Source organism: Anomaloglossus baeobatrachus, chromosome 7 (assembly GCF_048569485.1).
Source record: "Anomaloglossus baeobatrachus isolate aAnoBae1 chromosome 7, aAnoBae1.hap1, whole genome shotgun sequence".
NCBI classification, from domain to species: domain Eukaryota; kingdom Metazoa; phylum Chordata; class Amphibia; order Anura; family Aromobatidae; genus Anomaloglossus; species Anomaloglossus baeobatrachus.
This window is the reverse complement of record NC_134359.1, coordinates 205759704-205781977: the sequence shown is the minus strand read 5'-3', so window position 1 is coordinate 205781977 and position 22274 is coordinate 205759704. Positions and strand designations below refer to the sequence as shown.

The 22274-nt window shown below is 38.3% G+C and overlaps 26 non-coding genes across 26 annotated transcripts; all 26 read left to right on the top strand.

Moving 5' to 3' along the window:
* Positions 1 to 370: 370 nt before the first annotated feature.
* On the top strand, positions 371 to 444 carry TRNAT-CGU (transfer RNA threonine (anticodon CGU)). Its single transcript has one exon. It is a non-coding gene; the product is annotated as a tRNA-Thr (tRNA).
* Positions 445 to 1222: 778 nt separating this feature from the next.
* On the top strand, positions 1223 to 1296 carry TRNAT-CGU (transfer RNA threonine (anticodon CGU)). Its single transcript has one exon. It is a non-coding gene; the product is annotated as a tRNA-Thr (tRNA).
* A 778-nt stretch (positions 1297 to 2074) lies between these two features.
* On the top strand, positions 2075 to 2148 carry TRNAT-CGU (transfer RNA threonine (anticodon CGU)). The gene has a single exon. It is a non-coding gene; the product is annotated as a tRNA-Thr (tRNA).
* A 777-nt stretch (positions 2149 to 2925) lies between these two features.
* On the top strand, positions 2926 to 2999 carry TRNAT-CGU (transfer RNA threonine (anticodon CGU)). Its single transcript has one exon. It is a non-coding gene; the product is annotated as a tRNA-Thr (tRNA).
* A 778-nt stretch (positions 3000 to 3777) lies between these two features.
* Positions 3778 to 3851, top strand: TRNAT-CGU (transfer RNA threonine (anticodon CGU)). Its single transcript has one exon. It is a non-coding gene; the product is annotated as a tRNA-Thr (tRNA).
* A 777-nt stretch (positions 3852 to 4628) lies between these two features.
* Positions 4629 to 4702, top strand: TRNAT-CGU (transfer RNA threonine (anticodon CGU)). The gene has a single exon. It is a non-coding gene; the product is annotated as a tRNA-Thr (tRNA).
* Positions 4703 to 5479: 777 nt separating this feature from the next.
* Positions 5480 to 5553, top strand: TRNAT-CGU (transfer RNA threonine (anticodon CGU)). The gene has a single exon. It is a non-coding gene; the product is annotated as a tRNA-Thr (tRNA).
* Positions 5554 to 6330: 777 nt separating this feature from the next.
* Positions 6331 to 6404, top strand: TRNAT-CGU (transfer RNA threonine (anticodon CGU)). Its single transcript has one exon. It is a non-coding gene; the product is annotated as a tRNA-Thr (tRNA).
* Positions 6405 to 7182: 778 nt separating this feature from the next.
* Positions 7183 to 7256, top strand: TRNAT-CGU (transfer RNA threonine (anticodon CGU)). The gene has a single exon. It is a non-coding gene; the product is annotated as a tRNA-Thr (tRNA).
* A 778-nt stretch (positions 7257 to 8034) lies between these two features.
* Positions 8035 to 8108, top strand: TRNAT-CGU (transfer RNA threonine (anticodon CGU)). The gene has a single exon. It is a non-coding gene; the product is annotated as a tRNA-Thr (tRNA).
* Positions 8109 to 8886: 778 nt separating this feature from the next.
* TRNAT-CGU (transfer RNA threonine (anticodon CGU)) lies at positions 8887 to 8960 on the top strand. The gene has a single exon. It is a non-coding gene; the product is annotated as a tRNA-Thr (tRNA).
* Positions 8961 to 9738: 778 nt separating this feature from the next.
* Positions 9739 to 9812, top strand: TRNAT-CGU (transfer RNA threonine (anticodon CGU)). Its single transcript has one exon. It is a non-coding gene; the product is annotated as a tRNA-Thr (tRNA).
* A 778-nt stretch (positions 9813 to 10590) lies between these two features.
* Positions 10591 to 10664, top strand: TRNAT-CGU (transfer RNA threonine (anticodon CGU)). Its single transcript has one exon. It is a non-coding gene; the product is annotated as a tRNA-Thr (tRNA).
* Positions 10665 to 11442: 778 nt separating this feature from the next.
* Positions 11443 to 11516, top strand: TRNAT-CGU (transfer RNA threonine (anticodon CGU)). The gene has a single exon. It is a non-coding gene; the product is annotated as a tRNA-Thr (tRNA).
* Positions 11517 to 12294: 778 nt separating this feature from the next.
* Positions 12295 to 12368, top strand: TRNAT-CGU (transfer RNA threonine (anticodon CGU)). The gene has a single exon. It is a non-coding gene; the product is annotated as a tRNA-Thr (tRNA).
* A 777-nt stretch (positions 12369 to 13145) lies between these two features.
* TRNAT-CGU (transfer RNA threonine (anticodon CGU)) lies at positions 13146 to 13219 on the top strand. Its single transcript has one exon. It is a non-coding gene; the product is annotated as a tRNA-Thr (tRNA).
* A 779-nt stretch (positions 13220 to 13998) lies between these two features.
* On the top strand, positions 13999 to 14072 carry TRNAT-CGU (transfer RNA threonine (anticodon CGU)). The gene has a single exon. It is a non-coding gene; the product is annotated as a tRNA-Thr (tRNA).
* A 778-nt stretch (positions 14073 to 14850) lies between these two features.
* TRNAT-CGU (transfer RNA threonine (anticodon CGU)) lies at positions 14851 to 14924 on the top strand. The gene has a single exon. It is a non-coding gene; the product is annotated as a tRNA-Thr (tRNA).
* A 778-nt stretch (positions 14925 to 15702) lies between these two features.
* On the top strand, positions 15703 to 15776 carry TRNAT-CGU (transfer RNA threonine (anticodon CGU)). The gene has a single exon. It is a non-coding gene; the product is annotated as a tRNA-Thr (tRNA).
* Positions 15777 to 16554: 778 nt separating this feature from the next.
* TRNAT-CGU (transfer RNA threonine (anticodon CGU)) lies at positions 16555 to 16628 on the top strand. Its single transcript has one exon. It is a non-coding gene; the product is annotated as a tRNA-Thr (tRNA).
* Positions 16629 to 17405: 777 nt separating this feature from the next.
* TRNAT-CGU (transfer RNA threonine (anticodon CGU)) lies at positions 17406 to 17479 on the top strand. Its single transcript has one exon. It is a non-coding gene; the product is annotated as a tRNA-Thr (tRNA).
* A 778-nt stretch (positions 17480 to 18257) lies between these two features.
* On the top strand, positions 18258 to 18331 carry TRNAT-CGU (transfer RNA threonine (anticodon CGU)). The gene has a single exon. It is a non-coding gene; the product is annotated as a tRNA-Thr (tRNA).
* Positions 18332 to 19109: 778 nt separating this feature from the next.
* TRNAT-CGU (transfer RNA threonine (anticodon CGU)) lies at positions 19110 to 19183 on the top strand. The gene has a single exon. It is a non-coding gene; the product is annotated as a tRNA-Thr (tRNA).
* Positions 19184 to 19962: 779 nt separating this feature from the next.
* TRNAT-CGU (transfer RNA threonine (anticodon CGU)) lies at positions 19963 to 20036 on the top strand. The gene has a single exon. It is a non-coding gene; the product is annotated as a tRNA-Thr (tRNA).
* A 778-nt stretch (positions 20037 to 20814) lies between these two features.
* On the top strand, positions 20815 to 20888 carry TRNAT-CGU (transfer RNA threonine (anticodon CGU)). Its single transcript has one exon. It is a non-coding gene; the product is annotated as a tRNA-Thr (tRNA).
* A 778-nt stretch (positions 20889 to 21666) lies between these two features.
* Positions 21667 to 21740, top strand: TRNAT-CGU (transfer RNA threonine (anticodon CGU)). Its single transcript has one exon. It is a non-coding gene; the product is annotated as a tRNA-Thr (tRNA).
* Positions 21741 to 22274: the final 534 nt, after the last annotated feature.

The window sequence follows — 22274 nt, the reverse complement described above, 5'->3', positions numbered from 1 at the left end:
CTCGGCAGCTCGTCTACAGGAAGAGTCTGTAGCCAGATGATGTGATCTAATGAGGATTTTGACAAGTCTGTGCAATTTCACTAAAGATTGTGTATGAGCTTCTGGCAAAGTGGCTCTTATCATATCTACAACAGTGGATTATGTCAAGAGTTGGACAAGCTCAAACTTTATCAGAGATTAACCAAAGTTTAGGGTTTTAATATCAGTAATTCAATAAAGATTGTATTTTTTGTCACTATTGAAGCCCTAAAAATTAGTCCAGTAAAGAAAGAATTTGCATAAGTCGTCTATCTCTAGACATTCAAGGACACTGAAAGACATGAGGTGATGGCGACTCTACCAGTAGTGCTTTTCTACTCTTACACAAAGTGGTGCTGTGGCTTAGTTGGTTAAAGCGCCTGTCTCGTAAACAGGAGATCCTGAGTTCGAATCTCAGCAGTGCCTTCTTTTCATAGCCTCAGTACTGAAGTTTCTATGTTTAACAGTGTACTTTCCTTGTAAAAATACTATAAAGTCAAAATTGTCTTTCTCATATCCCTTCCTTAGATAGTGCAATGGAGAGATTCTAAATCTGTGTTGTCTAAGTACTCAAAAGGAAGAAGATGTCAGCCAATGTAGGATGGCATTAAGCATGCCAAATGAAAACAGTGGGTTTACTTTTGCCAGACTGAAATGTTAGAAAAGTTTCGATGGCAGCCTTCTTGAACAGGAAATGCTGGAAATACTCACTGCTTGGGCTGAAAAAGATAATTTAGAGTTTCAACATTGGAGATGAAGGTAACTTCAACAAGTATGGGATTCAAAAACCATGCATGCAGAGCACAATGGATTAGTAGTCATACGCCATAACCACTCGGCAGCTCGTCTACAGGAAGAGTCTGTAGCCAGATGATGTGATCTAATGAGGATTTTGACAAGTCTGTGCAATTTCACTAAAGATTGTGTATGAGCTTCTGGCAAAGTGGCTCTTATCATATCTACAACAGTGGATTATGTCAAGAGTTGGACAAGCTCAAACTTTATCAGAGATTAACCAAAGTTTAGGGTTTTAATATCAGTAATTCAATAAAGATTGTATTTTTTGTCACTATTGAAGCCCTAAAAATTAGTCCAGTAAAGAAAGAATTTGCATAAGTCGTCTATCTCTAGACATTCAAGGACACTGAAAGACATGAGGTGATGGCGACTCTACCAGTAGTGCTTTTCTACTCTTACACAAAGTGGTGCTGTGGCTTAGTTGGTTAAAGCGCCTGTCTCGTAAACAGGAGATCCTGAGTTCGAATCTCAGCAGTGCCTTCTTTTCATAGCCTCAGTACTGAAGTTTCTATGTTTAACAGTGTACTTTCCTTGTAAAAATACTATAAAGTCAAAATTGTCTTTCTCATATCCCTTCCTTAGATAGTGCAATGGAGAGATTCTAAATCTGTGTTGTCAAAGTACTCAAAAGGAAGAAGATGTCAGCCAATGTAGGATGGCATCAAGCATGCCAAATGAAAACAGTGGGTTTACTTTTGCCAGACTGAAATGTTAGAAAAGTTTCGATAGCAGCCTTCTTGAACAGGAAATGCTGGAAATACTCACTGCTTGGGCTGAAAAAGATAATTTAGAGTTTCAACATTGGAGATGAAGGTAACTTCAACAAGTATGGGATTCAAAAACCATGCATGCAGAGCACAATGGATTAGTAGTCATACGCCATAACCACTCGGCAGCTCGTCTACAGGAAGAGTCTGTAGCCAGATGATGTGATCTAATGAGGATTTTGACAAGTCTGTGCAATTTCACTAAAGATTGTGTATGAGCTTCTGGCAAAGTGGCTCTTATCATATCTACAACAGTGGATTATGTCAAGAGTTGGACAAGCTCAAACTTTATCAGAGATTAACCAAAGTTTAGGGTTTTAATATCAGTAATTCAATAAAGATTGTATTTTTTGTCACTATTGAAGCCCTAAAAATTAGTCCAGTAAAGAAAGAATTTGCATAAGTCGTCTATCTCTAGACATTCAAGGACACTGAAAGACATGAGGTGATGGCGACTCTACCAGTAGTGCTTTTCTACTCTTACACAAAGTGGTGCTGTGGCTTAGTTGGTTAAAGCGCCTGTCTCGTAAACAGGAGATCCTGAGTTCGAATCTCAGCAGTGCCTTCTTTTCATAGCCTCAGTACTGAAGTTTCTATGTTTAACAGTGTACTTTGCTTGTAAAAATACTATAAAGTCAAACTTGTCTTTCTCATATCCCTTCCTTAGATAGTGCAATGGAGAGATTCTAAATCTGTGTTGTCTAAGTACTCAAAAGGAAGAAGATGTCAGCCAATGTAGGATGGCATCAAGCATGCCAAATGAAAACAGTGGGTTTACTTTTGCCAGACTGAAATGTTAGAAAAGTTTGATAGCAGCCTTCTTGAACAGGAAATGCTGGAAATATTCACTGCTTGGGCTGAAAAAGATAATTTAGAGTTTCAACATTGGAGATGAAGGTAACTTCAACAAGTATGGGATTCAAAAACCATGCATGCAGAGCACAATGGATTAGTAGTCATACGCCATAACCACTCGGCAGCTCGTCTACAGGAAGAGTCTGTAGCCAGATGATGTGATCTAATGAGGATTTTGACAAGTCTGTGCAATTTCACTAAAGATTGTGTATGAGCTTCTGGCAAAGTGGCTCTTATCATATCTACAACAGTGGATTATGTCAAGAGTTGGACAAGCTCAAACTTTATCAGAGATTAACCAAAGTTTAGGGTTTTAATATCAGTAATTCAATAAAGATTGTATTTTTTGTCACTATTGAAGCCCTAAAAATTAGTCCAGTAAAGAAAGAATTTGCATAAGTCGTCTATCTCTAGACATTCAAGGACACTGAAAGACATGAGGTGATGGCGACTCTACCAGTAGTGCTTTTCTACTATTACACAAAGTGGTGCTGTGGCTTAGTTGGTTAAAGCGCCTGTCTCGTAAACAGGAGATCCTGAGTTCGAATCTCAGCAGTGCCTTCTTTTCATAGCCTCAGTACTGAAGTTTCTATGTTTAACAGTGTACTTTCCTTGTAAAAATACTATAAAGTCAAAATTGTCTTTCTCATATCCCTTCCTTAGATAGTGCAATGGAGAGATTCTAAATCTGTGTTGTCAAAGTACTCAAAAGGAAGAAGATGTCAGCCAATGTAGGATGGCATCAAGCATGCCAAATGAAAACAGTGGGTTTACTTTTGCCAGACTGAAATGTTAGAAAAGTTTCGATAGCAGCCTTCTTGAACAGGAAATGCTGGAAATACTCACTGCTTGGGCTGAAAAAGATAATTTAGAGTTTCAACATTGGAGATGAAGGTAACTTCAACAAGTATGGGATTCAAAAACCATGCATGCAGAGCACAATGGATTAGTAGTCATACGCCATAACCACTCGGCAGCTCGTCTACAGGAAGAGTCTGTAGCCAGATGATGTGATCTAATGAGGATTTTGACAAGTCTGTGCAATTTCACTAAAGATTGTGTATGAGCTTCTGGCAAAGTGGCTCTTATCATATCTACAACAGTGGATTATGTCAAGAGTTGGACAAGCTCAAACTTTATCAGAGATTAACCAAAGTTTAGGGTTTTAATATCAGTAATTCAATAAAGATTGTATTTTTTGTCACTATTGAAGCCCTAAAAATTAGTCCAGTAAAGAAAGAATTTGCATAAGTCGTCTATCTCTAGACATTCAAGGACACTGAAAGACATGAGGTGATGGCGACTCTACCAGTAGTGCTTTTCTACTCTTACACAAAGTGGTGCTGTGGCTTAGTTGGTTAAAGCGCCTGTCTCGTAAACAGGAGATCCTGAGTTCGAATCTCAGCAGTGCCTTCTTTTCATAGCCTCAGTACTGAAGTTTCTATGTTTAACAGTGTACTTTCCTTGTAAAAATACTATAAAGTCAAAATTGTCTTTCTCATATCCCTTCCTTAGATAGTGCAATGGAGAGATTCTAAATCTGTGTTGTCTAAGTACTCAAAAGGAAGAAGATGTCAGCCAATGTAGGATGGCATCAAGCATGCCAAATGAAAACAGTGGGTTTACTTTTGCCAGACTGAAATGTTAGAAAAGTTTGATAGCAGCCTTCTTGAACAGGAAATGCTGGAAATACTCACTGCTTGGGCTGAAAAAGATAATTTAGAGTTTCAACATTGGAGATGAAGGTAACTTCAACAAGTATGGGATTCAAAAACCATGCATGCAGAGCACAATGGATTAGTAGTCATACGCCATAACCACTCGGCAGCTCGTCTACAGGAAGAGTCTGTAGCCAGATGATGTGATCTAATGAGGATTTTGACAAGTCTGTGCAATTTCACTAAAGATTGTGTATGAGCTTCTGGCAAAGTGGCTCTTATCATATCTACAACAGTGGATTATGTCAAGAGTTGGACAAGCTCAAACTTTATCAGAGATTAACCAAAGTTTAGGGTTTTAATATCAGTAATTCAATAAAGATTGTATTTTTTGTCACTATTGAAGCCCTAAAAATTAGTCCAGTAAAGAAAGAATTTGCATAAGTCGTCTATCTCTAGACATTCAAGGACACTGAAAGACATGAGGTGATGGCGACTCTACCAGTAGTGCTTTTCTACTCTTACACAAAGTGGTGCTGTGGCTTAGTTGGTTAAAGCGCCTGTCTCGTAAACAGGAGATCCTGAGTTCGAATCTCAGCAGTGCCTTCTTTTCATAGCCTCTTACAGAAGTTTCTATGTTTAACAATGTACTTTCCTTGTAAAAATACTATAAAGTCAAACTTGTCTTTCTCATATCCCTTCCTTAGATAGTGCAATGGAGAGATTCTAAATCTGTGTTGTCAAAGTACTCAAAAGGAAGAAGATGTCAGCCAATGTAGGATGGCATCAAGCATGCCAAATGAAAACAGTGGGTTTACTTTTGCCAGACTGAAATGTTAGAAAAGTTTCGATAGCAGCCTTCTTGAACAGGAAATGCTGGAAATACTCACTGCTTGGGCTGAAAAAGATAATTTAGAGTTTCAACATTGGAGATGAAGGTAACTTCAACAAGTATGGGATTCAAAAACCATGCATGCAGAGCACAATGGATTAGTAGTCATACGCCATAACCACTCGGCAGCTCGTCTACAGGAAGAGTCTGTAGCCAGATGATGTGATCTAATGAGGATTTTGACAAGTCTGTGCAATTTCACTAAAGATTGTGTATGAGCTTCTGGCAAAGTGGCTCTTATCATATCTACAACAGTGGATTATGTCAAGAGTTGGACAAGCTCAAACTTTATCAGAGATTAACCAAAGTTTAGGGTTTTAATATCAGTAATTCAATAAAGATTGTATTTTTTGTCACTATTGAAGCCCTAAAAATTAGTCCAGTAAAGAAAGAATTTGCATAAGTCGTCTATCTCTAGACATTCAAGGACACTGAAAGACATGAGGTGATGGCGACTCTACCAGTAGTGCTTTTCTACTCTTACACAAAGTGGTGCTGTGGCTTAGTTGGTTAAAGCGCCTGTCTCGTAAACAGGAGATCCTGAGTTCGAATCTCAGCAGTGCCTTCTTTTCATAGCCTCAGTACTGAAGTTTCTATGTTTAACAGTGTACTTTCCTTGTAAAAATACTATAAAGTCAAAATTGTCTTTCTCATATCCCTTCCTTAGATAGTGCAATGGAGAGATTCTAAATCTGTGTTGTCTAAGTACTCAAAAGGAAGAAGATGTCAGCCAATGTAGGATGGCATCAAGCATGCCAAATGAAAACAGTGGGTTTACTTTTGCCAGACTGAAATGTTAGAAAAGTTTGATAGCAGCCTTCTTGAACAGGAAATGCTGGAAATATTCACTGCTTGGGCTGAAAAAGATAATTTAGAGTTTCAACATTGGAGATGAAGGTAACTTCAACAAGTATGGGATTCAAAAACCATGCATGCAGAGCACAATGGATTAGTAGTCATACGCCATAACCACTCGGCAGCTCGTCTACAGGAAGAGTCTGTAGCCAGATGATGTGATCTAATGAGGATTTTGACAAGTCTGTGCAATTTCACTAAAGATTGTGTATGAGCTTCTGGCAAAGTGGCTCTTATCATATCTACAACAGTGGATTATGTCAAGAGTTGGACAAGCTCAAACTTTATCAGAGATTAACCAAAGTTTAGGGTTTTAATATCAGTAATTCAATAAAGATTGTATTTTTTGTCACTATTGAAGCCCTAAAAATTAGTCCAGTAAAGAAAGAATTTGCATAAGTCGTCTATCTCTAGACATTCAAGGACACTGAAAGACATGAGGTGATGGCGACTCTACCAGTAGTGCTTTTCTACTCTTACACAAAGTGGTGCTGTGGCTTAGTTGGTTAAAGCGCCTGTCTCGTAAACAGGAGATCCTGAGTTCGAATCTCAGCAGTGCCTTCTTTTCATAGCCTCAGTACTGAAGTTTCTATGTTTAACAGTGTACTTTCCTTGTAAAAATACTATAAAGTCAAAATTGTCTTTCTCATATCCCTTCCTTAGATAGTGCAATGGAGAGATTCTAAATCTGTGTTGTCAAAGTACTCAAAAGAAAGAAGATGTCAGCCAATGTAGGATGGCATTAAGCATGCCAAATGAAAACAGTGGGTTTACTTTTGCCAGACTGAAATGTTAGAAAAGTTTCGATAGCAGCCTTCTTGAACAGGAAATGCTGGAAATACTCACTGCTTGGGCTGAAAAAGATAATTTAGAGTTTCAACATTGGAGATGAAGGTAACTTCAACAAGTATGGGATTCAAAAACCATGCATGCAGAGCACAATGGATTAGTAGTCATACGCCATAACCACTCGGCAGCTCGTCTACAGGAAGAGTCTGTAGCCAGATGATGTGATCTAATGAGGATTTTGACAAGTCTGTGCAATTTCACTAAAGATTGTGTATGAGCTTCTGGCAAAGTGGCTCTTATCATATCTACAACAGTGGATTATGTCAAGAGTTGGACAAGCTCAAACTTTATCAGAGATTAACCAAAGTTTAGGGTTTTAATATCAGTAATTCAATAAAGATTGTATTTTTTGTCACTATTGAAGCCCTAAAAATTAGTCCAGTAAAGAAAGAATTTGCATAAGTCGTCTATCTCTAGACATTCAAGGACACTGAAAGACATGAGGTGATGGCGACTCTACCAGTAGTGCTTTTCTACTCTTACACAAAGTGGTGCTGTGGCTTAGTTGGTTAAAGCGCCTGTCTCGTAAACAGGAGATCCTGAGTTCGAATCTCAGCAGTGCCTTCTTTTCATAGCCTCAGTACTGAAGTTTCTATGTTTAACAGTGTACTTTCCTTGTAAAAATACTATAAAGTCAAAATTGTCTTTCTCATATCCCTTCCTTAGATAGTGCAATGGAGAGATTCTAAATCTGTGTTGTCAAAGTACTCAAAAGGAAGAAGATGTCAGCCAATGTAGGATGGCATTAAGCATGCCAAATGAAAACAGTGGGTTTACTTTTGCCAGACTGAAATGTTAGAAAAGTTTCGATAGCAGCCTTCTTGAACAGGAAATGCTGGAAATACTCACTGCTTGGGCTGAAAAAGATAATTTAGAGTTTCAACATTGGAGATGAAGGTAACTTCAACAAGTATGGGATTCAAAAACCATGCATGCAGAGCACAATGGATTAGTAGTCATACGCCATAACCACTCGGCAGCTCGTCTACAGGAAGAGTCTGTAGCCAGATGATGTGATCTAATGAGGATTTTGACAAGTCTGTGCAATTTCACTAAAGATTGTGTATGAGCTTCTGGCAAAGTGGCTCTTATCATATCTACAACAGTGGATTATGTCAAGAGTTGGACAAGCTCAAACTTTATCAGAGATTAACCAAAGTTTAGGGTTTTAATATCAGTAATTCAATAAAGATTGTATTTTTTGTCACTATTGAAGCCCTAAAAATTAGTCCAGTAAAGAAAGAATTTGCATAAGTCGTCTATCTCTAGACATTCAAGGACACTGAAAGACATGAGGTGATGGCGACTCTACCAGTAGTGCTTTTCTACTCTTACACAAAGTGGTGCTGTGGCTTAGTTGGTTAAAGCGCCTGTCTCGTAAACAGGAGATCCTGAGTTCGAATCTCAGCAGTGCCTTCTTTTCATAGCCTCAGTACTGAAGTTTCTATGTTTAACAGTGTACTTTCCTTGTAAAAATACTATAAAGTCAAAATTGTCTTTCTCATATCCCTTCCTTAGATAGTGCAATGGAGAGATTCTAAATCTGTGTTGTCAAAGTACTCAAAAGGAAGAAGATGTCAGCCAATGTAGGATGGCATTAAGCATGCCAAATGAAAACAGTGGGTTTACTTTTGCCAGACTGAAATGTTAGAAAAGTTTCGATAGCAGCCTTCTTGAACAGGAAATGCTGGAAATACTCACTGCTTGGGCTGAAAAAGATAATTTAGAGTTTCAACATTGGAGATGAAGGTAACTTCAACAAGTATGGGATTCAAAAACCATGCATGCAGAGCACAATGGATTAGTAGTCATACGCCATAACCACTCGGCAGCTCGTCTACAGGAAGAGTCTGTAGCCAGATGATGTGATCTAATGAGGATTTTGACAAGTCTGTGCAATTTCACTAAAGATTGTGTATGAGCTTCTGGCAAAGTGGCTCTTATCATATCTACAACAGTGGATTATGTCAAGAGTTGGACAAGCTCAAACTTTATCAGAGATTAACCAAAGTTTAGGGTTTTAATATCAGTAATTCAATAAAGATTGTATTTTTTGTCACTATTGAAGCCCTAAAAATTAGTCCAGTAAAGAAAGAATTTGCATAAGTCGTCTATCTCTAGACATTCAAGGACACTGAAAGACATGAGGTGATGGCGACTCTACCAGTAGTGCTTTTCTACTCTTACACAAAGTGGTGCTGTGGCTTAGTTGGTTAAAGCGCCTGTCTCGTAAACAGGAGATCCTGAGTTCGAATCTCAGCAGTGCCTTCTTTTCATAGCCTCAGTACTGAAGTTTCTATGTTTAACAGTGTACTTTCCTTGTAAAAATACTATAAAGTCAAAATTGTCTTTCTCATATCCCTTCCTTAGATAGTGCAATGGAGAGATTCTAAATCTGTGTTGTCAAAGTACTCAAAAGGAAGAAGATGTCAGCCAATGTAGGATGGCATTAAGCATGCCAAATGAAAACAGTGGGTTTACTTTTGCCAGACTGAAATGTTAGAAAAGTTTCGATAGCAGCCTTCTTGAACAGGAAATGCTGGAAATACTCACTGCTTGGGCTGAAAAAGATAATTTAGAGTTTCAACATTGGAGATGAAGGTAACTTCAACAAGTATGGGATTCAAAAACCATGCATGCAGAGCACAATGGATTAGTAGTCATACGCCATAACCACTCGGCAGCTCGTCTACAGGAAGAGTCTGTAGCCAGATGATGTGATCTAATGAGGATTTTGACAAGTCTGTGCAATTTCACTAAAGATTGTGTATGAGCTTCTGGCAAAGTGGCTCTTATCATATCTACAACAGTGGATTATGTCAAGAGTTGGACAAGCTCAAACTTTATCAGAGATTAACCAAAGTTTAGGGTTTTAATATCAGTAATTCAATAAAGATTGTATTTTTTGTCACTATTGAAGCCCTAAAAATTAGTCCAGTAAAGAAAGAATTTGCATAAGTCGTCTATCTCTAGACATTCAAGGACACTGAAAGACATGAGGTGATGGCGACTCTACCAGTAGTGCTTTTCTACTCTTACACAAAGTGGTGCTGTGGCTTAGTTGGTTAAAGCGCCTGTCTCGTAAACAGGAGATCCTGAGTTCGAATCTCAGCAGTGCCTTCTTTTCATAGCCTCAGTACTGAAGTTTCTATGTTTAACAGTGTACTTTCCTTGTAAAAATACTATAAAGTCAAAATTGTCTTTCTCATATCCCTTCCTTAGATAGTGCAATGGAGAGATTCTAAATCTGTGTTGTCAAAGTACTCAAAAGGAAGAAGATGTCAGCCAATGTAGGATGGCATTAAGCATGCCAAATGAAAACAGTGGGTTTACTTTTGCCAGACTGAAATGTTAGAAAAGTTTCGATGGCAGCCTTCTTGAACAGGAAATGCTGGAAATACTCACTGCTTGGGCTGAAAAAGATAATTTAGAGTTTCAACATTGGAGATGAAGGTAACTTCAACAAGTATGGGATTCAAAAACCATGCATGCAGAGCACAATGGATTAGTAGTCATACGCCATAACCACTCGGCAGCTCGTCTACAGGAAGAGTCTGTAGCCAGATGATGTGATCTAATGAGGATTTTGACAAGTCTGTGCAATTTCACTAAAGATTGTGTATGAGCTTCTGGCAAAGTGGCTCTTATCATATCTACAACAGTGGATTATGTCAAGAGTTGGACAAGCTCAAACTTTATCAGAGATTAACCAAAGTTTAGGGTTTTAATATCAGTAATTCAATAAAGATTGTATTTTTTGTCACTATTGAAGCCCTAAAAATTAGTCCAGTAAAGAAAGAATTTGCATAAGTCGTCTATCTCTAGACATTCAAGGACACTGAAAGACATGAGGTGATGGCGACTCTACCAGTAGTGCTTTTCTACTCTTACACAAAGTGGTGCTGTGGCTTAGTTGGTTAAAGCGCCTGTCTCGTAAACAGGAGATCCTGAGTTCGAATCTCAGCAGTGCCTTCTTTTCATAGCCTCAGTACTGAAGTTTCTATGTTTAACAGTGTACTTTCCTTGTAAAAATACTATAAAGTCAAAATTGTCTTTCTCATATCCCTTCCTTAGATAGTGCAATGGAGAGATTCTAAATCTGTGTTGTCAAAGTACTCAAAAGGAAGAAGATGTCAGCCAATGTAGGATGGCATTAAGCATGCCAAATGAAAACAGTGGGTTTACTTTTGCCAGACTGAAATGTTAGAAAAGTTTCGATGGCAGCCTTCTTGAACAGGAAATGCTGGAAATACTCACTGCTTGGGCTGAAAAAGATAATTTAGAGTTTCAACATTGGAGATGAAGGTAACTTCAACAAGTATGGGATTCAAAAACCATGCATGCAGAGCACAATGGATTAGTAGTCATACGCCATAACCACTCGGCAGCTCGTCTACAGGAAGAGTCTGTAGCCAGATGATGTGATCTAATGAGGATTTTGACAAGTCTGTGCAATTTCACTAAAGATTGTGTATGAGCTTCTGGCAAAGTGGCTCTTATCATATCTACAACAGTGGATTATGTCAAGAGTTGGACAAGCTCAAACTTTATCAGAGATTAACCAAAGTTTAGGGTTTTAATATCAGTAATTCAATAAAGATTGTATTTTTTGTCACTATTGAAGCCCTAAAAATTAGTCCAGTAAAGAAAGAATTTGCATAAGTCGTCTATCTCTAGACATTCAAGGACACTGAAAGACATGAGGTGATGGCGACTCTACCAGTAGTGCTTTTCTACTCTTACACAAAGTGGTGCTGTGGCTTAGTTGGTTAAAGCGCCTGTCTCGTAAACAGGAGATCCTGAGTTCGAATCTCAGCAGTGCCTTCTTTTCATAGCCTCAGTACTGAAGTTTCTATGTTTAACAGTGTACTTTCCTTGTAAAAATACTATAAAGTCAAAATTGTCTTTCTCATATCCCTTCCTTAGATAGTGCAATGGAGAGATTCTAAATCTGTGTTGTCAAAGTACTCAAAAGGAAGAAGATGTCAGCCAATGTAGGATGGCATTAAGCATGCCAAATGAAAACAGTGGGTTTACTTTTGCCAGACTGAAATGTTAGAAAAGTTTCGATAGCAGCCTTCTTGAACAGGAAATGCTGGAAATACTCACTGCTTGGGCTGAAAAAGATAATTTAGAGTTTCAACATTGGAGATGAAGGTAACTTCAACAAGTATGGGATTCAAAAACCATGCATGCAGAGCACAATGGATTAGTAGTCATACGCCATAACCACTCGGCAGCTCGTCTACAGGAAGAGTCTGTAGCCAGATGATGTGATCTAATGAGGATTTTGACAAGTCTGTGCAATTTCACTAAAGATTGTGTATGAGCTTCTGGCAAAGTGGCTCTTATCATATCTACAACAGTGGATTATGTCAAGAGTTGGACAAGCTCAAACTTTATCAGAGATTAACCAAAGTTTAGGGTTTTAATATCAGTAATTCAATAAAGATTGTATTTTTTGTCACTATTGAAGCCCTAAAAATTAGTCCAGTAAAGAAAGAATTTGCATAAGTCGTCTATCTCTAGACATTCAAGGACACTGAAAGACATGAGGTGATGGCGACTCTACCAGTAGTGCTTTTCTACTCTTACACAAAGTGGTGCTGTGGCTTAGTTGGTTAAAGCGCCTGTCTCGTAAACAGGAGATCCTGAGTTCGAATCTCAGCAGTGCCTTCTTTTCATAGCCTCAGTACTGAAGTTTCTATGTTTAACAGTGTACTTTGCTTGTAAAAATACTATAAAGTCAAACTTGTCTTTCTCATATCCCTTCCTTAGATAGTGCAATGGAGAGATTCTAAATCTGTGTTGTCTAAGTACTCAAAAGGAAGAAGATGTCAGCCAATGTAGGATGGCATCAAGCATGCCAAATGAAAACAGTGGGTTTACTTTTGCCAGACTGAAATGTTAGAAAAGTTTGATAGCAGCCTTCTTGAACAGGAAATGCTGGAAATATTCACTGCTTGGGCTGAAAAAGATAATTTAGAGTTTCAACATTGGAGATGAAGGTAACTTCAACAAGTATGGGATTCAAAAACCATGCATGCAGAGCACAATGGATTAGTAGTCATACGCCATAACCACTCGGCAGCTCGTCTACAGGAAGAGTCTGTAGCCAGATGATGTGATCTAATGAGGATTTTGACAAGTCTGTGCAATTTCACTAAAGATTGTGTATGAGCTTCTGGCAAAGTGGCTCTTATCATATCTACAACAGTGGATTATGTCAAGAGTTGGACAAGCTCAAACTTTATCAGAGATTAACCAAAGTTTAGGGTTTTAATATCAGTAATTCAATAAAGATTGTATTTTTTGTCACTATTGAAGCCCTAAAAATTAGTCCAGTAAAGAAAGAATTTGCATAAGTCGTCTATCTCTAGACATTCAAGGACACTGAAAGACATGAGGTGATGGCGACTCTACCAGTAGTGCTTTTCTACTCTTACACAAAGTGGTGCTGTGGCTTAGTTGGTTAAAGCGCCTGTCTCGTAAACAGGAGATCCTGAGTTCGAATCTCAGCAGTGCCTTCTTTTCATAGCCTCAGTACTGAAGTTTCTATGTTTAACAGTGTACTTTCCTTGTAAAAATACTATAAAGTCAAAATTGTCTTTCTCATATCCCTTCCTTAGATAGTGCAATGGAGAGATTCTAAATCTGTGTTGTCAAAGTACTCAAAAGAAAGAAGATGTCAGCCAATGTAGGATGGCATTAAGCATGCCAAATGAAAACAGTGGGTTTACTTTTGCCAGACTGAAATGTTAGAAAAGTTTCGATAGCAGCCTTCTTGAACAGGAAATGCTGGAAATACTCACTGCTTGGGCTGAAAAAGATAATTTAGAGTTTCAACATTGGAGATGAAGGTAACTTCAACAAGTATGGGATTCAAAAACCATGCATGCAGAGCACAATGGATTAGTAGTCATACGCCATAACCACTCGGCAGCTCGTCTACAGGAAGAGTCTGTAGCCAGATGATGTGATCTAATGAGGATTTTGACAAGTCTGTGCAATTTCACTAAAGATTGTGTATGAGCTTCTGGCAAAGTGGCTCTTATCATATCTACAACAGTGGATTATGTCAAGAGTTGGACAAGCTCAAACTTTATCAGAGATTAACCAAAGTTTAGGGTTTTAATATCAGTAATTCAATAAAGATTATATTTTTTTGTCACTATTGAAGCCCTAAAAATTAGTCCAGTAAAGAAAGAATTTGCATAAGTCGTTTATCTCTAGACATTCAAGGACACTCAAAGACATGAGGTGAGGGCGACTCTACCAGTAGTGCTTTTCTACTCTTACACAAAGTGGTGCTGTGGCTTAGTTGGTTAAAGCGCCTGTCTCGTAAACAGGAGATCCTGAGTTCGAATCTCAGCAGTGCCTTCTTTTCATAGCCTCAGTACTGAAGTTTCTATGTTTAACAGTGTATTTTCCTTGTAAAAATACTATAAAGTCAAACTTGTCTTTCTCATATCCCTTCCTTAGATAGTGCAATGGAGAGATTCTAAATCTGTGTTGTCAAAGTACTCAAAAGGAAGAAGATGTCAGCCAATGTAGGATGGCATCAAGCATGCCAAATGAAAACAGTGGGTTTACTTTTGCCAGACTGAAATGTTAGAAAAGTTTGATAGCAGCCTTCTTGAACAGGAAATGCTGGAAATATTCACTGCTTGGGCTGAAAAAGATAATTTAGAGTTTCAACATTGGAGATGAAGGTAACTTCAACAAGTATGGGATTCAAAAACCATGCATGCAGAGCACAATGGATTAGTAGTCATACGCCATAACCACTCGGCAGCTCGTCTACAGGAAGAGTCTGTAGCCAGATGATGTGATCTAATGAGGATTTTGACAAGTCTGTGCAATTTCACTAAAGATTGTGTATGAGCTTCTGGCAAAGTGGCTCTTATCATATCTACAACAGTGGATTATGTCAAGAGTTGGACAAGCTCAAACTTTATCAGAGATTAACCAAAGTTTAGGGTTTTAATATCAGTAATTCAATAAAGATTATATTTTTTTGTCACTATTGAAGCCCTAAAAATTAGTCCAGTAAAGAAAGAATTTGCATAAGTCGTCTATCTCTAGACATTCAAGGACACTCAAAGACATGAGGTGATGGCGACTCTACCAGTAGTGCTTTTCTACTCTTACACAAAGTGGTGCTGTGGCTTAGTTGGTTAAAGCGCCTGTCTCGTAAACAGGAGATCCTGAGTTCGAATCTCAGCAGTGCCTTCTTTTCATAGCCTCAGTACTGAAGTTTCTATGTTTAACAGTGTACTTTCCTTGTAAAAATACTATAAAGTCAAAATTGTCTTTCTCATATCCCTTCCTTAGATAGTGCAATGGAGAGATTCTAAATCTGTGTTGTCAAAGTACTCAAAAGAAAGAAGATGTCAGCCAATGTAGGATGGCATCAAGCATGCCAAATGAAAACAGTGGGTTTACTTTTGCCAGACTGAAATGTTAGAAAAGTTTCGATAGCAGCCTTCTTGAACAGGAAATGCTGGAAATACTCACTGCTTGGGCTGAAAAAGATAATTTAGAGTTTCAACATTGGAGATGAAGGTAACTTCAACAAGTATGGGATTCAAAAACCATGCATGCAGAGCACAATGGATTAGTAGTCATACGCCATAACCACTCGGCAGCTCGTCTACAGGAAGAGTCTGTAGCCAGATGATGTGATCTAATGAGGATTTTGACAAGTCTGTGCAATTTCACTAAAGATTGTGTATGAGCTTCTGGCAAAGTGGCTCTTATCATATCTACAACAGTGGATTATGTCAAGAGTTGGACAAGCTCAAACTTTATCAGAGATTAACCAAAGTTTAGGGTTTTAATATCAGTAATTCAATAAAGATTGTATTTTTTGTCACTATTGAAGCCCTAAAAATTAGTCCAGTAAAGAAAGAATTTGCATAAGTCGTCTATCTCTAGACATTCAAGGACACTGAAAGACATGAGGTGATGGCGACTCTACCAGTAGTGCTTTTCTACTCTTACACAAAGTGGTGCTGTGGCTTAGTTGGTTAAAGCGCCTGTCTCGTAAACAGGAGATCCTGAGTTCGAATCTCAGCAGTGCCTTCTTTTCATAGCCTCAGTACTGAAGTTTCTATGTTTAACAGTGTACTTTCCTTGTAAAAATACTATAAAGTCAAAATTGTCTTTCTCATATCCCTTCCTTAGATAGTGCAATGGAGAGATTCTAAATCTGTGTTGTCAAAGTACTCAAAAGGAAGAAGATGTCAGCCAATGTAGGATGGCATCAAGCATGCCAAATGAAAACAGTGGGTTTACTTTTGCCAGACTGAAATGTTAGAAAAGTTTCGATAGCAGCCTTCTTGAACAGGAAATGCTGGAAATACTCACTGCTTGGGCTGAAAAAGATAATTTAGAGTTTCAACATTGGAGATGAAGGTAACTTCAACAAGTATGGGATTCAAAAACCATGCATGCAGAGCACAATGGATTAGTAGTCATACGCCATAACCACTCGGCAGCTCGTCTACAGGAAGAGTCTGTAGCCAGATGATGTGATCTAATGAGGATTTTGACAAGTCTGTGCAATTTCACTAAAGATTGTGTATGAGCTTCTGGCAAAGTGGCTCTTATCATATCTACAACAGTGGATTATGTCAAGAGTTGGACAAGCTCAAACTTTATCAGAGATTAACCAAAGTTTAGGGTTTTAATATCAGTAATTCAATAAAGATTATATTTTTTGTCACTATTGAAGCCCTAAAAATTAGTCCAGTAAAGAAAGAATTTGCATAAGTCGTTTATCTCTAGACATTCAAGGACACTCAAAGACATGAGGTGAGGGCGACTCTACCAGTAGTGCTTTTCTACTCTTACACAAAGTGGTGCTGTGGCTTAGTTGGTTAAAGCGCCTGTCTCGTAAACAGGAGATCCTGAGTTCGAATCTCAGCAGTGCTTTCTTTTCATAGCCTCAGTACTGAAGTTTCTATGTTTAACAGTGTATTTTCCTTGTAAAAATACTATAAAGTCAAACTTGTCTTTCTCATATCCCTTCCTTAGATAGTGCAATGGAGAGATTCTAAATCTGTGTTGTCAAAGTACTCAAAAGGAAGAAGATGTCAGCCAATGTAGGATGGCATCAAGCATGCCAAATGAAAACAGTGGGTTTACTTTTGCCAGACTGAAATGTTGGAAAAGTTTGATAGCAGCCTTCTTGAACAGGAAATGCTGGAAATATTCACTGCTTGGGCTGAAAAAGATAATTTAGAGTTTCAACATTGGAGATGAAGATTACTTCAACAAGTATGGGATTCAAAAACCATGCATGCAGAGCACAATGGATTAGTAGTCATACGCCATAACCACTCGGCAGCTCGTCTACAGGAAGAGTCTGTAGCCAGATGATGTGATCTAATGAGGATTTTGACAAGTCTGTGCAATTTCACTAAAGATTGTGTATGAGCTTCTGGCAAAGTGGCTCTTATCATATCTACAACAGTGGATTATGTCAAGAGTTGGACAAGCTCAAACTTTATCAGAGATTAACCAAAGTTTAGGGTTTTAATATCAGTAATTCAATAAAGATTGTATTTTTTGTCACTATTGAAGCCCTAAAAATTAGTCCAGTAAAGAAAGAATTTGCATAAGTCGTCTATCTCTAGACATTCAAGGACACTGAAAGACATGAGGTGATGGCGACTCTACCAGTAGTGCTTTTCTACTCTTACACAAAGTGGTGCTGTGGCTTAGTTGGTTAAAGCGCCTGTCTCGTAAACAGGAGATCCTAAGTTCGAATCTCAGCAGTGCCTTCTTTTCATAGCCTCAGTACTGAAGTTTCTATGTTCAACAGTGTACTTTCCTTGTAAAAATACTATAAAGTCAAACTTGTCTTTCTCATATCCCTTCCTTAGATAGTGCAATGGAGAGATTCTAAATCTGTGTTGTCAAAGTACTCAAAAGGAAGAAGATGTCAGCCAATGTAGGATGGCATCAAGCATGCCAAATGAAAACAGTGGGTTTACTTTTGCCAGACTGAAATGTTAGAAAAGTTTCGATAGCAGCCTTCTTGAACAGGAAATGCTGGAAATACTCACTGCTTGGGCTGAAAAAGATAATTTAGAGTTTCAACATTGGAGATGAAGATTACTTCAACAAGTATGGGATTCAAAAACCATGCATGCAGAGCACAATGGATTAGTAGTCATACGCCATAACCACTCGGCAGCTCGTCTACAGGAAGAGTCTGTAGCCAGATGATGTGATCTAATGAGGATTTTGACAAGTCTGTGCAATTTCACTAAAGATTGTGTATGAGCTTCTGGCAAAGTGGCTCTTATCATATCTACAACAGTGGATTATGTCAAGAGTTGGACAAGCTCAAACTTTATCAGAGATTAACCAAAGTTTAGGGTTTTAATATCAGTAATTCAATAAAGATTGTATTTTTTGTCACTATTGAAGCCCTAAAAATTAGTCCAGTAAAGAAAGAATTTGCATAAGTCGTCTATCTCTAGACATTCAAGGACACTGAAAGACATGAGGTGATGGCGACTCTACCAGTAGTGCTTTTCTACTCTTACACAAAGTGGTGCTGTGGCTTAGTTGGTTAAAGCGCCTGTCTCGTAAACAGGAGATCCTGAGTTCGAATCTCAGCAGTGCCTTCTTTTCATATCCTCAGTACTGAAGTTTCTATGTTCAACAGTGTACTTTCCTTGTAAAAATACTATAAAGTCAAACTTGTCTTTCTCATATCCCTTCCTTAGATAGTGCAATGGAGAGATTCTAAATCTGTGTTGTCAAAGTACTCAAAAGGAAGAAGATGTCAGCCAATGTAGGATGGCATCAAGCATGCCAAATGAAAACAGTGGGTTTACTTTTGCCAGACTGAAATGTTAGAAAAGTTTCGATAGCAGCCTTCTTGAACAGGAAATGCTGGAAATACTCACTGCTTGGGCTGAAAAAGATAATTTAGAGTTTCAACATTGGAGATGAAGATTACTTCAACAAGTATGGGATTCAAAAACCATGCATGCAGAGCACAATGGATTAGTAGTCATACGCCATAACCACTCGGCAGCTCGTCTACAGGAAGAGTCTGTAGCCAGATGATGTGATCTAATGAGGATTTTGACAAGTCTGTGCAATTTCACTAAAGATTGTGTATGAGCTTCTGGCAAAGTGGCTCTTATCATATCTACAACAGTGGATTATGTCAAGAGTTGGACAAGCTCAAACTTTATCAGAGATTAACCAAAGTTTAGGGTTTTAATATCAGTAATTCAATAAAGATTGTATTTTTTGTCACTATTGAAGCCCTAAAAATTAGTCCAGTAAAGAAAGAATTTGCATAAGTCGTCTATCTCTAGACATTCAAGGACACTGAAAGACATGAGGTGATGGCGACTCTACCAGTAGTGCTTTTCTACTCTTACACAAAGTGGTGCTGTGGCTTAGTTGGTTAAAGCGCCTGTCTCGTAAACAGGAGATCCTGAGTTCGAATCTCAGCAGTGCCTTCTTTTCATAGCCTCAGTACTGAAGTTTCTATGTTTAACAGTGTACTTTCCTTGTAAAAATACTATAAAGTCAAAATTGTCTTTCTCATATCCCTTCCTTAGATAGTGCAATGGAGAGATTCTAAATCTGTGTTGTCAAAGTACTCAAAAGGAAGAAGATGTCAGCCAATGTAGGATGGCATCAAGCATGCCAAATGAAAACAGTGGGTTTACTTTTGCCAGACTGAAATGTTAGAAAAGTTTCGATAGCAGCCTTCTTGAACAGGAAATGCTGGAAATACTCACTGCTTGGGCTGAAAAAGATAATTTAGAGTTTCAACATTGGAGATGAAGGTAACTTCAACAAGTATGGGATTCAAAAACCATGCATGCAGAGCACAATGGATTAGTAGTCATACGCCATAACCACTCGGCAGCTCGTCTACAGGAAGAGTCTGTAGCCAGATGATGTGATCTAATGAGGATTTTGACAAGTCTGTGCAATTTCACTAAAGATTGTGTATGAGCTTCTGGCAAAGTGGCTCTTATCATATCTACAACAGTGGATTATGTCAAGAGTTGGACAAGCTCAAACTTTATCAGAGATTAACCAAAGTTTAGGGTTTTAATATCAGTAATTCAATAAAGATTATATTTTTTTGTCACTATTGAAGCCCTAAAAATTAGTCCAGTAAAGAAAGAATTTGCATAAGTCGTTTATCTCTAGACATTCAAGGACACTCAAAGACATGAGGTGAGGGCGACTCTACCAGTAGTGCTTTTCTACTCTTACACAAAGTGGTGCTGTGGCTTAGTTGGTTAAAGCGCCTGTCTCGTAAACAGGAGATCCTGAGTTCGAATCTCAGCAGTGCCTTCTTTTCATAGCCTCAGTACTGAAGTTTCTATGTTCAACAGTGTACTTTCCTTGTAAAAATACTATAAAGTCAAACTTGTCTTTCTCATATCCCTTCCTTAGATAGTGCAATGGAGAGATTCTAAATCTGTGTTGTCAAAGTACTCAAAAGGAAGAAGATGTCAGCCAATGTAGGATGGCATCAAGCATGCCAAATGAAAACAGTGGGTTTACTTTTGCCAGACTGAAATGTTAGAAAAGTTTCGATAGCAGCCTTCTTGAACAGGAAATGCTGGAAATACTCACTGCTTGGGCTGAAAAAGATAATTTAGAGTTTCAACATTGGAGATGAAGATTACTTCAACAAGTATGGGATTCAAAAACCATGCATGCAGAGCACAATGGATTAGTAGTCATACGCCATAACCACTCGGCAGCTCGTCTACAGGAAGAGTCTGTAGCCAGATGATGTGATCTAATGAGGATTTTGACAAGTCTGTGCAATTTCACTAAAGATTGTGTATGAGCTTCTGGCAAAGTGGCTCTTATCATATCTACAACAGTGGATTATGTCAAGAGTTGGACAAGCTCAAACTTTATCAGAGATTAACCAAAGTTTAGGGTTTTAATATCAGTAATTCAATAAAGATTGTATTTTTTGTCACTATTGAAGCCCTAAAAATTAGTCCAGTAAAGAAAGAATTTGCATAAGTCGTCTATCTCTAGACATTCAAGGACACTGAAAGACATGAGGTGATGGCGACTCTACCAGTAGTGCTTTTCTACTCTTACACAAAGTGGTGCTGTGGCTTAGTTGGTTAAAGCGCCTGTCTCGTAAACAGGAGAGCCTGAGTTCGAATCTCAGCAGTGCCTTCTTTTCATAGCCTCAGTACTGAAGTTTCTATGTTTAACAGTGTACTTTCCTTGTAAAAATACTATAAAGTCAAAATTGTCTTTCTCATATCCCTTCCTTAGATAGTGCAATGGAGAGATTCTAAATCTGTGTTGTCAAAGTACTCAAAAGGAAGAAGATGTCAGCCAATGTAGGATGGCATCAAGCATGCCAAATGAAAACAGTGGGTTTACTTTTGCCAGACTGAAATGTTAGAAAAGTTTCGATAGCAGCCTTCTTGAACAGGAAATGCTGGAAATACTCACTGCTTGGGCTGAAAAAGATAATTTAGAGTTTCAACATTGGAGATGAAGGTAACTTCAACAAGTATGGGATTCAAAAACCATGCATGCAGAGCACAATGGATTAGTAGTCATACGCCATAACCACTCGGCAGCTCGTCTACAGGAAGAGTCTGTAGCCAGATGATGTGATCTAATGAGGATTTTGACAAGTCTGTGCAATTTCACTAAAGATTGTGTATGAGCTTCTGGCAAAGTGGCTCTTATCATATCTACAACAGTGGATTATGTCAAGAGTTGGACAAGCTCAAACTTTATCAGAGATTAACCAAAGTTTAGGGTTTTAATATCAGTAATTCAATAAAGATTGTATTTTTTGTCACTATTGAAGCCCTAAAAATTAGTCCAGTAAAGAAAGAATTTGCATAAGTCGTCTATCTCTAGACATTCAAGGACACTGAAAGACATGAGGTGATGGCGACTCTACCAGTAGTGCTTTTCTACTCTTACACAAAGTGGTGCTGTGGCTTAGTTGGTTAAAGCGCCTGTCTCGTAAACAGGAGAGCCTGAGTTCGAATCTCAGCAGTGCCTTCTTTTCATAGCCTCAGTACTGAAGTTTCTATGTTTAACAGTGTACTTTCCTTGTAAAAATACTATAAAGTCAAAATTGTCTTTCTCATATCCCTTCCTTAGATAGTGCAATGGAGAGATTCTAAATCTGTGTTGTCAAAGTACTCAAAAGGAAGAAGATGTCAGCCAATGTAGGATGGCATCAAGCATGCCAAATGAAAACAGTGGGTTTACTTTTGCCAGACTGAAATGTTAGAAAAGTTTCGATAGCAGCCTTCTTGAACAGGAAATGCTGGAAATACTCACTGCTTGGGCTGAAAAAGATAATTTAGAGTTTCAACATTGGAGATGAAGGTAACTTCAACAAGTATGGGATTCAAAAACCATGCATGCAGAGCACAATGGATTAGTAGTCATACGCCATAACCACTCGGCAGCTCGTCTACAGGAAGAGTCTGTAGCCAGATGATGTGATCTAATGAGGATTTTGACAAGTCTGTGCAATTTCACTAAAGATTGTGTATGAGCTTCTGGCAAAGTGGCTCTTATCATATC